Source organism: Callithrix jacchus, chromosome 9, assembly GCF_049354715.1.
Source record: "Callithrix jacchus isolate 240 chromosome 9, calJac240_pri, whole genome shotgun sequence".
Classification (NCBI taxonomy): Eukaryota; Metazoa; Chordata; class Mammalia; order Primates; family Cebidae; genus Callithrix; species Callithrix jacchus.
In genome coordinates, this window is record NC_133510.1 from 57,771,625 (window position 1) to 57,782,348 (window position 10,724).

The 10,724-nt window shown below is 35.2% G+C and overlaps 1 long non-coding RNA gene across 1 annotated transcript; it reads left to right on the forward strand.

The window, feature by feature from the left end:
• The first annotated feature begins 257 nt into the window (after nt 1-257).
• Nucleotides 258-6,397, forward strand: LOC118144454 (uncharacterized). Its single transcript, XR_004729264.3, has 3 exons — nt 258-310; nt 5,738-5,801; nt 6,223-6,397. It is a non-coding gene; the product is annotated as an uncharacterized LOC118144454 (long non-coding RNA).
• The last annotated feature ends 4,327 nt before the right edge of the window (nt 6,398-10,724 follow it).

The window sequence follows — 10,724 nt, forward strand, 5'->3', positions numbered from 1 at the left end:
AAGTCCTTGGCTTTCTCTCTGTCACTGATGTTAACGGAAAGTTTTCTGTAAGAACAATAATTTTCTTTGAGACATGATGACGGGGAAAGAATTTGAAACCAGATTTGAAAACCAGCATTTGTGTAATGTTTTATAATATTTAATAGATCTGTAAATACTAAAATTGCAAGGACAAAGTATACCTTGAACTCACACTAGGCTTCTTCTAGGGTACCAGTGGACTTGATAGTAAGTTTTCTTTGTTTTGAATCTATCTTCAGGAAGCTGAGAAAAGCAGAAACCTGGGAATTATGGATTCAGTATTATAAATGTAAGTCTGAATAAAAAGGGATGTGAAAAGTAATTTTTTTATAATTGTATGCTTTGATCAGATTATCTGGGCATTTACCATCTTTCCACTTTTTTAAAGCTTTTTAGGGATAAGCAATAAGCTATTATTCCAGAAGACAAAACTCACTTTTTTTCCTTTCCTGAGGAACAGGTTGAAAGGATAATTGTTTCTAGTGTCTTACCAGGTAGATGACTGTTGAGAATTTTGAGGATATCATATTTTTCTATTTGTCAATCTCATAGATAGAAAAATATATATACTATAATAGGCTTCAACATTAATCTGGAGTTTTAAATTAATCCAATAGTAAACTGGTAATCATAGTATTTGTTATGTAGAGACAAGACAATTGAAAGCAATTGCCTGAAATGGGCTATTTCATTAAGAATCATAAGTCCAAAGAAAGAATGTCACCTAAAAAGCGAACAGTCATCTGTGTCTTTAGTTACACATACCAAGTAAAATATGGAGTTTAATTATTCAAATAGTTGAAACTAAGAAGAAGCTTATTGTATCTTTTGCTTTTAAGGTAAAAATTGTCTTGACAGGGACAATGAAATAATTGTGTAGAATATAAGAAACTGAGCATTGCTTGGCTGAGAAAGAAGGAATTAGTAATTTGGTAATATTGAGGTCAAACAATGCTGAAGGCTGATTTTTATGTTAAATAACTTTTTCTATAAAAGAATGGTTGTACTTAAAATTTATAGCATTGCTTATGGAACCAAAAAGGATAATACAAAGGGGAAAAATGTCAGGATATCCATTGGCTCTATTATATTATAGCAGCTTACAGCTATTTTATGGATTTATTGTAATAGTTTTAAAAGGTCATTGAAATATGAAGACAATCATCAGGTTTGGCTCTTTAAGAATTTGCTTTCAGCAAAGTTTGTCAATGCTTATGTGGATGGAACTTCCAGGATCAAACCCAGGTTGATGATTTGATCCAGACTTACTAAATATTTTTAGCTTTTTACTCTGATCTGGTTTGGGATAAAACCCCAGTTCAGTTCAGTCTGGGACTGACCCTCCTGGTATCCTGCCCAGATATATAGGCCCTCCACAAGACACAATAATGTCCGGGAAACAATATATCTCATTTTCCAAAAAAAAGTTCGAATTTCATTTTTGTTATATCCTTCCCTGGCTTTGGTATCAAGGGGATACTGGCTTTATAAAGTAAGTTAGAGAGAATTCTCTCTTATTTTTTGGAGCAGTTTTAGTTTAATGGGTAGCAATTCTTCTTTGAATATCTGGTGGGATTTGATTGAATACATTTAGCTATGGGCTTTTTTTTTGTTGGCATTCTTTTTTTATTACTTATTTCGTCTCACTACTTGTTATTGATGTTTTCAGGATTTCTATGTCTTCCTGATTTAAGCAAAGGGGCATTGTATGTTTCCAGGAATTTATCAATTTCCACATGGCTTGGGAGGCCTCATAATTATGGTGGAGAGCAAAAGAGAAGCAAAGGAGTGTCTTACATGGTGGCAGACAAGAGGGCTTGTGCAGGGGAATTCCCATTTATGAAACCATTGGATCTCATGAGACTTATTCACTATCCTGAGAACAGCACAGGAAAGACAGACTCCAATGATTCAATTACCTCCCATTGGGTCCCTCCCACTACATGTGGGAATTATGGATGCTACAATTCAAGCTGAGATTTGGGTGGGGACATGGTCAAATTATATCAAGTTCCTTTTGTGCCACCTGTGACAAAGATGCTTTGGTTTGTGTCTAGAGTCCATGTGTGGGATTTGACACATTCCCTACTGGCCTGGCACCTGAATTTACTATAAGGGTCTCTATATGTGTCTATCAAAACTAGTTACTCTGTTACTATTCCATGAAGCAACTCTGCTTTCCTAGTGGGGTGTCACAAGGCATATTCCTAATCAATTCACCTCAGCACCTTATTTCATATTTCTTTCACTTCCAGAAAAATGGTATACAATGACTAAATAGCTCTTGAACTTAGACTTTGAGGCATACCCAAGTTTAATCTAATTTTAAAGCAATAATCACCACATGATTGAAAGTGTGATGGGAAATGTTAATGCATCAAAGCAGGAACACATTACATTTCATTAAATGTAGGAAAAATCTGTTTGATAGGCAGTAAACACTAAGAATGAGAGTTCTAATATTTTACAAATAGATCTCTAATTTTCTTTGTTGAGTCATATAGTATTTCTCACATGGAATTTAAATGTCAATAACATTGAGGTGGCAGTTCAATTTCTGTTTAAGTCATTAAAGTATTTGCCCCAACTAAAAGTTATAAAATATTCTATATGTTTGTGACTCACAGTAATCTAAAAATTAACTTCACTTTATATGAAATGAAGTGCTGTCATTTCCTGGAGTGGGTAAAAAATAATGAGGACCATGTTTAAAAATGTAGTAGTGATACCAAATTGCACTTTAATAAAATTATGTGTTTAATTGACAGAATTCTGTTCAAGTAATCTGTATATTAAAGTACCATCATTATTTTTAAATTTCTTGGCCTTTATTTATTTTTATCTAATGTCTATTTTGGATAGCATAACCTCAAATAAATCAGATTGCTTAATTAAATGGTTTTCTAATATCTTTTATGAGATATTAAACAATAACAACAACAAAGAAAAACCAAAACTCTTAAGAATTCCTAGAATTTATACTGAGTCAGTAGCAAACATTTCACTTATTTTTTTTATTTCAGCCACATTCTTTTGTAAAAGTTCCTAAAGTGACATTAATAATTGCCTAATGTGGAGGAACTATGATTTTTTTCTTTATTTTCAAAAGTATGTATATTTTATTATAATAGACAGATTATTAAAATCTCCAAAAAGAGTTTCTTTGTCTCAAAGCTGGTATTTTATATAAATGTATTTTGTTTGGTGAATAGATAAAAACTCATTCAACTCATTAACAACAAAAGCTCTCGTGCCTTAAGCTCCTTTTCCCACTACAGGACTGTCAAGGTGACTTCTCTTTCTGTTTCAATTGCTCAGTTTTGCCATCGTTTAACTATTACAGTGATGGAAGGCTAGCACTATACTTATTTATGTAGGGTGACATTTCAGGAGAGAGAAACCTCCCCCACTGAGTGTGGAAGGAAATGTTAAATTAATGGATACAAAAAAGATGCCATAAAATAATGAAATGAACAGATTATGTTTTGAAAGAAGATTTGAAAATCACAAAATATTAATTATTCCTAATAAGGGGCAAATCATTACCAGTGACTGTTCTGTGCTTAGTTTGCTTTCTGCCATTTTGTCCGAGTCACTAGATAGAGACTCTCGTTTTCACTTTGTAAACTGGTGACATTTTTCCTCATGTCCTTGAAAATAAGCAAGTAATGGAGCCTTTTAGATCTGTTTTTGCATGGCGTTTAACTTGAAATACAATGGAGCTAGAGATGACATTTGGAATGGGCTAATATATTTTGTTAAATGGCACTTTCAATAAGCTCTATAAGTTTCATTACCAGTTTCCCAGGCATAGTGAGTCTCAGATGTTTTGGCCATCAATCACTGCTGAAACATATAGGAAAACATAATCTTGAAATGTTTTAGAAGTGTACATATTTACTATCAATTTAAATACTAATGAAAGACATTCAGATTGTAGACCTGTGAAGAGACTGCAGCAATATTTTACAATAATTTATAATAATGGTCAAGATTGTTCTTAAACCCTGGGTCAGTCAGAAGTTAAACAATGGTAAATAACTGTCAAATGCTTTTTTGGCTGCTTACCATGTGCCAGGTACTGTGCTAAGTGCTTTCTGCATATCCTCTCATTTAATCCTCAATCACACCATAAAATATGCACAATATCCCTTTTACAGAAGAGAAGACTGAGCCCTAAACTGTTTAAATAACTTGGCTGGATTCAAAACTGGCAAGTAGTGGGTACATGCTGGCCTGTCTGCGAAGTCTTTATCTTTAACCAGAGTATAAGTATACCTCCTTTATTTTGCTATGCTATTTTCCTTACTGTGTTCTTCTCCTTAACATAAGAAATACTGATACACAAATAAAACTGTGTTAGAAGACATTTATTTTTGTAGGTATAAAGGAGCAGTTTCTTGCCAGTGAAATGAACTTAAAATCCTAAGGAATACTGTCAGAAGGGTCTTTTTAAGATGGTGCAGCCCTGTTTCTATGCAGCATTCCAAAGATGCTGCCACCGCTTATAGGTCTGGAGAGTTATAGAGTCATTCTATTTTTTTTTTTTTTTTAGAATAACCTATTTTCCTTATTTGGTTGTTGCTGAGATCAAATGTGATGGGAAACTAAGAGTGGTACTTGGATTCTTATAACTTTCAAATTATCAAGTTCAAAAGAGTCATGTTAAATATGCCCTTTTAACTCTGCTTTTGGATATACTGCCATAAGATTAATAGTATATTCCCTCTTTTCCCAGATCAGGAAATCCTGACAGTTGTCATGAAATCCTCTGACACATTTCCAATGTTTTATTAGTATGGAAATAGTGAAAATAAATGGATCATACAGATAAAAGCAGTTGTCAGTATGGCTATATGTTCGTGAGAAAACATTGGTTACTAGTCATTGCACAAAACTAGATAAAATGAATTGCATAGTATTTGTAAAACTATTAATAAATGACAATCATTTACCCGGAAATTCTCCAACCATCTATTTCTCTCAAACCCCAAATAAAATGTATTTTTATTTATTAAATTCAGTTATACTATGTATACACCAAATTTTGCTCTCTACTTCTTCCAGTGGAATATTAGCAGAAATGAAAAGCCCTTTGGACTGGGCTTTCACATAGTCTTTTTCTTGCTCTCTTTCTCTTTTTCACTGGTTATTTTGACTGGAAACTCACTTGTACCATGCCCAGAGGGAAGCAGAACCATCCTTCTGGCCTAACCCCTAGATGGCTTGAAGGAATGGAGCCTGCACACCAATCTTGTAAGATTCTAAGAAGTAAACTTCTATCTTATTTGAACCATTGCTTTCTGAATATCCTTGCAATAGCAATTTGGTATTCATTCCTAATTTGAAAATTAAAGACATATTTAATTTAGATTATATTTGTTAAATGCCTCTACTCTCATCTTTGCATGTATAATACAGAGTTTGATTGTTTTTAAATTCTCTTTTCTGTTGTAAACAAGTCTGCACACCACATTGATGTGATCATTTCCTTGGGTCAGCCTTGTTATCCAGGTTGCTGATAATTTTATACTGTCTGTCTATAGTGTCTATACAGTTCAGCTATTAAAGATGTGGAGTCTTTATCAGCTATATTAATATAGCACTAGCCTATATTTTCCTGTTTGCTACTGAACAGTTACATGTGATCCCTTCATTATCTTCCAATCTTCATTTAGTCTCCTGCAATGAAAGGCCACTTGTCATTTCTCTTTAGGGTTTGGTGGCATTGGCATATGAGGATAATCGGATCTTGTGTTATTGGGTAGTCTGGCATGGAGGTGAGTGAGCTTCAACTGAGGAGTCTTGTGAAAAATACCCTGTCATTACTCATACTTCATACTATTTTTACTTTTTTGCTGTACTACTGTATTATCTAATTATTAGGTTTATAATACATTTTTGATTATGGATATTTTGGTTCTTTTTCCCTTTAAATATTTTCCAGAAGATGTAATTTATCCATATCCAAAGAGAAATGAGGCTATATAACACAAATCAATAAGGTTTTGCATGTTTTTATTTAGTGTGTAATTATTTTGCCAAAATAATGACAAAATCAGAATGGTTTTTGTAAAGTTTCTGATCATAAACATAGTAAAAATAAAGGTTATAATATCCAAATTAGTAGGAGCCTTTTGTTTACTCCAAAATGCAGCAATTTTCATTACACCTTTCCAATTTCATGTCCTTTAAAATTAGAAAGAAAAAAATCCACTGAATATCATGCAATTAGGAGAAGTGCCATTAGGCAAGGGGTTGATGGATTGGCTGGAGAAAGCTGGAAGCTTGAAATGACTCTCTACAAGGTGATCAAGAACACAGCACCTGGATGAAGGGAGGAGCAGGAGAAAAGGTGGCGACAGTAAGCAAGGAGGTGAGTTAATGCTTTAGAACTGTCAGACTATTCAATATGAGAATCATCGGCATCAGCTGAAAGAAGCCAAGGGGAGCAGGATGGTCCCAGAAGAGAGAAAAATAAACTCATGGAGATGGGTATTCAGATTGAGGGATGTACGTTTCCTCTGCAGGAGGGTTGGTTGGGACAAATTCTGATGTACTAAGCCCCATTAAACTAGCTTACAGACACTTTGCAGGAAAACTAGGGCAGGTGAAAAAATGACACTTTTTTACACATTTACCACTGATTGGACATTTTAATGTACTATAATTCTAAGTAAAATTCTACAGTACCATTAGTTTTATTTATTAGTTTGGTTTTATTTCAGATAATCTCCAGAGTTCTTGCAGGTTGGATTATGGAGGCAAAAGTTTAGGTATACCAATCAGACAACTCAATATCAGGCAAGGCCATGTTTACGTTGTGCTCCAGATCTCATTTCTCTAAGCCCCCATCTATTAAATAGTAAAAAAAAAAAAAATTACCATTTTCCATTGTTTATTTCTTCCATTGTTTTTTTCCCCAAAACTTAAAGATACTCATCAACGTAGAGATGTGCTTCTCACCTGGAGGTCTGTGGTCCACTTGGGATGAAACTCACCAACATCTTAGTTGGTCAGACAGGCTATGATGTTAGTAGGAAAACAAGAAGTCTGTGGCTTCTGCTGTAAGTTACATGGCCAGGTTTAGTGGGTGAGAAAGGGAATGATCCTGCTTTCATTCAGCCAAGGGATGTACTGTAGCACCCTTTGGGACCAACAGTGGTGTTATGTCTCTTTGGGGGTTTTGCCTTATGGTATTTCCACAAAATTTGCAAAGGTTGTCAGGGAGACTAGGCCAGCATGGATTCCACTGTCAGTGCAAGTCCTGCTGGAGTCTAACTGTATCCTCCAAACACTCTTTGGTTTTGGAATTGCAGGTACATCATTATTCGAGGCTATTTTATGATATTCCCTCTCCAGAGTACTGTTATTCATTTTGAAGTTAAGTTTCAATGGGATTGTTGTAGTGCATCAGAAACATTTTTATGTTAATATACCTCAGATAGTCCTTTTTTGCCTGGAAACTGTTCAGTTTCCCAGGAAAGATATATTGCAAATGGGAAATTTCAAAGATGAGCATTACCTAACTTCATGTATGAGCATCCAAGAGTTTAATAAACGTTGTCCAGAGGTGGGTGTTGAGAGTGTTTAAAAAATAGCATTTTGGCCCAGAACATAAATGGAAAATTGTAATGTTCTGTTATTCTAAATAACTTGGGGATTTGAGAGAGAATACACTAAAACATAGCTTAATAAAACTTGGCAATTTGGGTTTCTTGTTCTGGTAATAACCATCATATCTGTGTCCTCATTGACACGCATATATGAAATGCCCTTTGAGTTGGACATTGTGCTGATTGCAATATGTAGTGCAAAAATGATCCACCTAAGGCATTCAAAAATTTGCTAAAAAACATTTTGGGGGATAACATTTTCTGAAATCTGTATTTCATATCATCCCCATTCTTACCTTTATATTTCATTTCTTAGTCTGGTTACGACTTGAAGTGTTAATTCTTAATCTCCTTAAAGACCTTTCTGTGACTTTGCTGGGACTTGGTAGAGAAGAACAACTAAAAAGGAGCACATTAAATTAAGGCATTAATTAAGAGTGCCACAGGACACAATTCAGAATCATGGGCAATTTACAGTCTTGTGTGTGAATTAGCACTACCGTACTGTATTTCAAAAGGTTACAGATAAAAGTAAAGTTGTTCTTCCCAAGGAAATCTAGATATTGTACTTAGTATGAAAAACAGGAAAAGATAGAGTTTATGCTTTCAAAGAAGAAAAAAAGCTAAGTGAGGGCAAATATCAGTGACATTCGAAACGGGATTGAGAAGACTGCTGCTATAATTTATATGGCTCATCCAAGTGCAGTTTTGAAATAAAGCATTCAAAACTTTGCTAAATGAGATTACTCATTTCCATATTAAATAGGCAAAAGCTAATACCTGCTATAAAAGACTCACTGGAAAGTGGCCTCTCTCACTGTTCTGTACCCCTTCAGGACATCAGTGTCATTACAGGGAGATTTCTAGTAGCCAAATGTTGTTCTTTCCTTTATAGAGTGTTAGGGATTATTAAACAATTAGAATTGTGTACTGTTCATCATGGAATCATTGGGGAAGAAATACCAAATATTTGGAATGGTGGAGGCTTTTGTTTTTCTTTTCAATAGTTAAAAAAATGAGAATGTATACGTGGTGTCCATAGTTAACTTGAATAAATTAGCAAGCTGGCAGGTAACATTAAGTGAAGAAAATGAACTCTTTTGAAAAAATGACTTTTACATAAAACAAGCTAAGCAAAATATTCTGGCTAATAATATATTATTTATAGGTTTTATAAAACATAAAATTACAAAAGCTCTTTGTGTTCAAGCTAGAGCTAATTTAACTGAATTGTGTATTTTGTGAGTGAAATTTGTCACTGGTGTTTGATCATACCCATGTCTTCTTCCTCTGAGGTCTAATGCTCTCTGTTCCTGACATCAATTACCCACTTCTGCCCTTCTAAAATAGCATTTAATGCTCTATTTATCTCTTTTAACTTTGCCTTCCTCCTTCAGCCCTTCATTTAAATCTATTCTTAATTATCAGAATGAAAGAGAGTGGGATAAATCTGTTACACATCTATGCCTAACTATCATGTGATTGACATGTAGTTTTAAATGTTATGTGTTCAGAAGTATTTGTATGACCTGCAACAATAATCTCTAGTGTTGGAAAAAGACACTGTCTTAGTGCATTTGGACTGCTATAACCCATGCCTTCAAATGAGTAATTCATAAACAACATAAATTTATTGATCATAGTTTTGAAAGCTGGAAAGTCCAAGATCACAGTACCAGTAGATTTCATGTCTGGTGATGGCTCTCTGTTTTATAGACAGCATCTTGTTGCTGTGTCCTTGAATGCAGATGATATGGTTTGGCTGTGCCCCCACTCAAATCTCATCATGAATTGTAGTTCCCATAATCGTCATGCATTGTGGGAGGGACCCGGTGGGAGGTAATTGAATCATGGGGGCAGTTTGCCTCATCCTATTCTTGTGATAGTAAATTCTCATGAGATCTTTTTCTTATATAAGGGGTGAGATCTGATAATTATATAAGGGACTTCCCCACTTCACTTGGTTCTCACACTTCTTCCTGTGAAGAAGGGCATGTTGGCTTCCCCTTCCACTGTGATCATAAGTTTCCTGAGGCCTCACCAGCCATGGAGAACTATGAGTCAATTAAATTCCTTTCCTTTATAAATTATCCAGTCTTGGGCAGTTCTGTATAGCACCATAATATTGTTTGGCTGTGTTCCCACCCAAATTTCATCTTGAATTGTTGTTCCCATAATCCCCCTGTGTCATGGGAGATACTCGGTGGTAGGTAATTGAGTCATGGGGGTGGTGACCCTTATTCTGGTCTCTTGATAGTGAGTTCTCATGAGATCTGATGGTTTTATACTTTACTCCTCCTTTGCTTGGCACTTCTCCTTCCTGCTGCTATGTGAAGAAGGATATGTTTGCATCCCCCTTCTGCTGTGATTATAAGTTTCCTGAGGCCTCCCCAACTGTGCTGAATTGTGAGTCCATTAAACCTCTTTCCTTTATAAATTACCCAGTTTCAGGTATGTCCTTATTAGTAGCATCAGAACAGACTAATACAGTAAATTGGTAATGCCAATAGTGGTGGGCTGCTATAAAGATATCCAAAAATGTTGAAGTGACTTTGGAGCAGGGTAACAGGGAGAGGTTAAAACAGTTTGTAGGCCTTGGAAGAAGGCAGAAAAATGTGGGAAAGTTGGGAATGTCATAGAAACTTAGAGGGCTCAGAAGATAGAAATTAGTGGAAAAATCTGGAATTTCCTACACACTTGTTGAATGGCTTGTACCAAAATGATGATAGTGATATGGACAATGAAATTTAGGCTGAGGTGATCTCAGATGGAGATTGGGAACTTGTTGGGAACTGGAGAAAAGGTCACTGTAGCTATGCAGAGACTGGTAGCATTTTGCCCCTGCCTCAGAGATCTGTGGGAGTTTGAATTTGAGAGAAATAATTTAGGGTATCTGGCAGAAGAAATTTCCAAGTGGCAAAGCATTCAAGAGGAAGTAGACCAATAAAGTTTGGAAAATTTGCAGCCTGGCTATGTGAAAGAAAAGAAAAACCTATTTTCTGGGGAGAAATTAAAGCCAGCTGCAGAAATTTGCAGAGACAATGAGGAGCTGAATGTGAAGCACTAAAACAATAGGGAAAGTGTCTC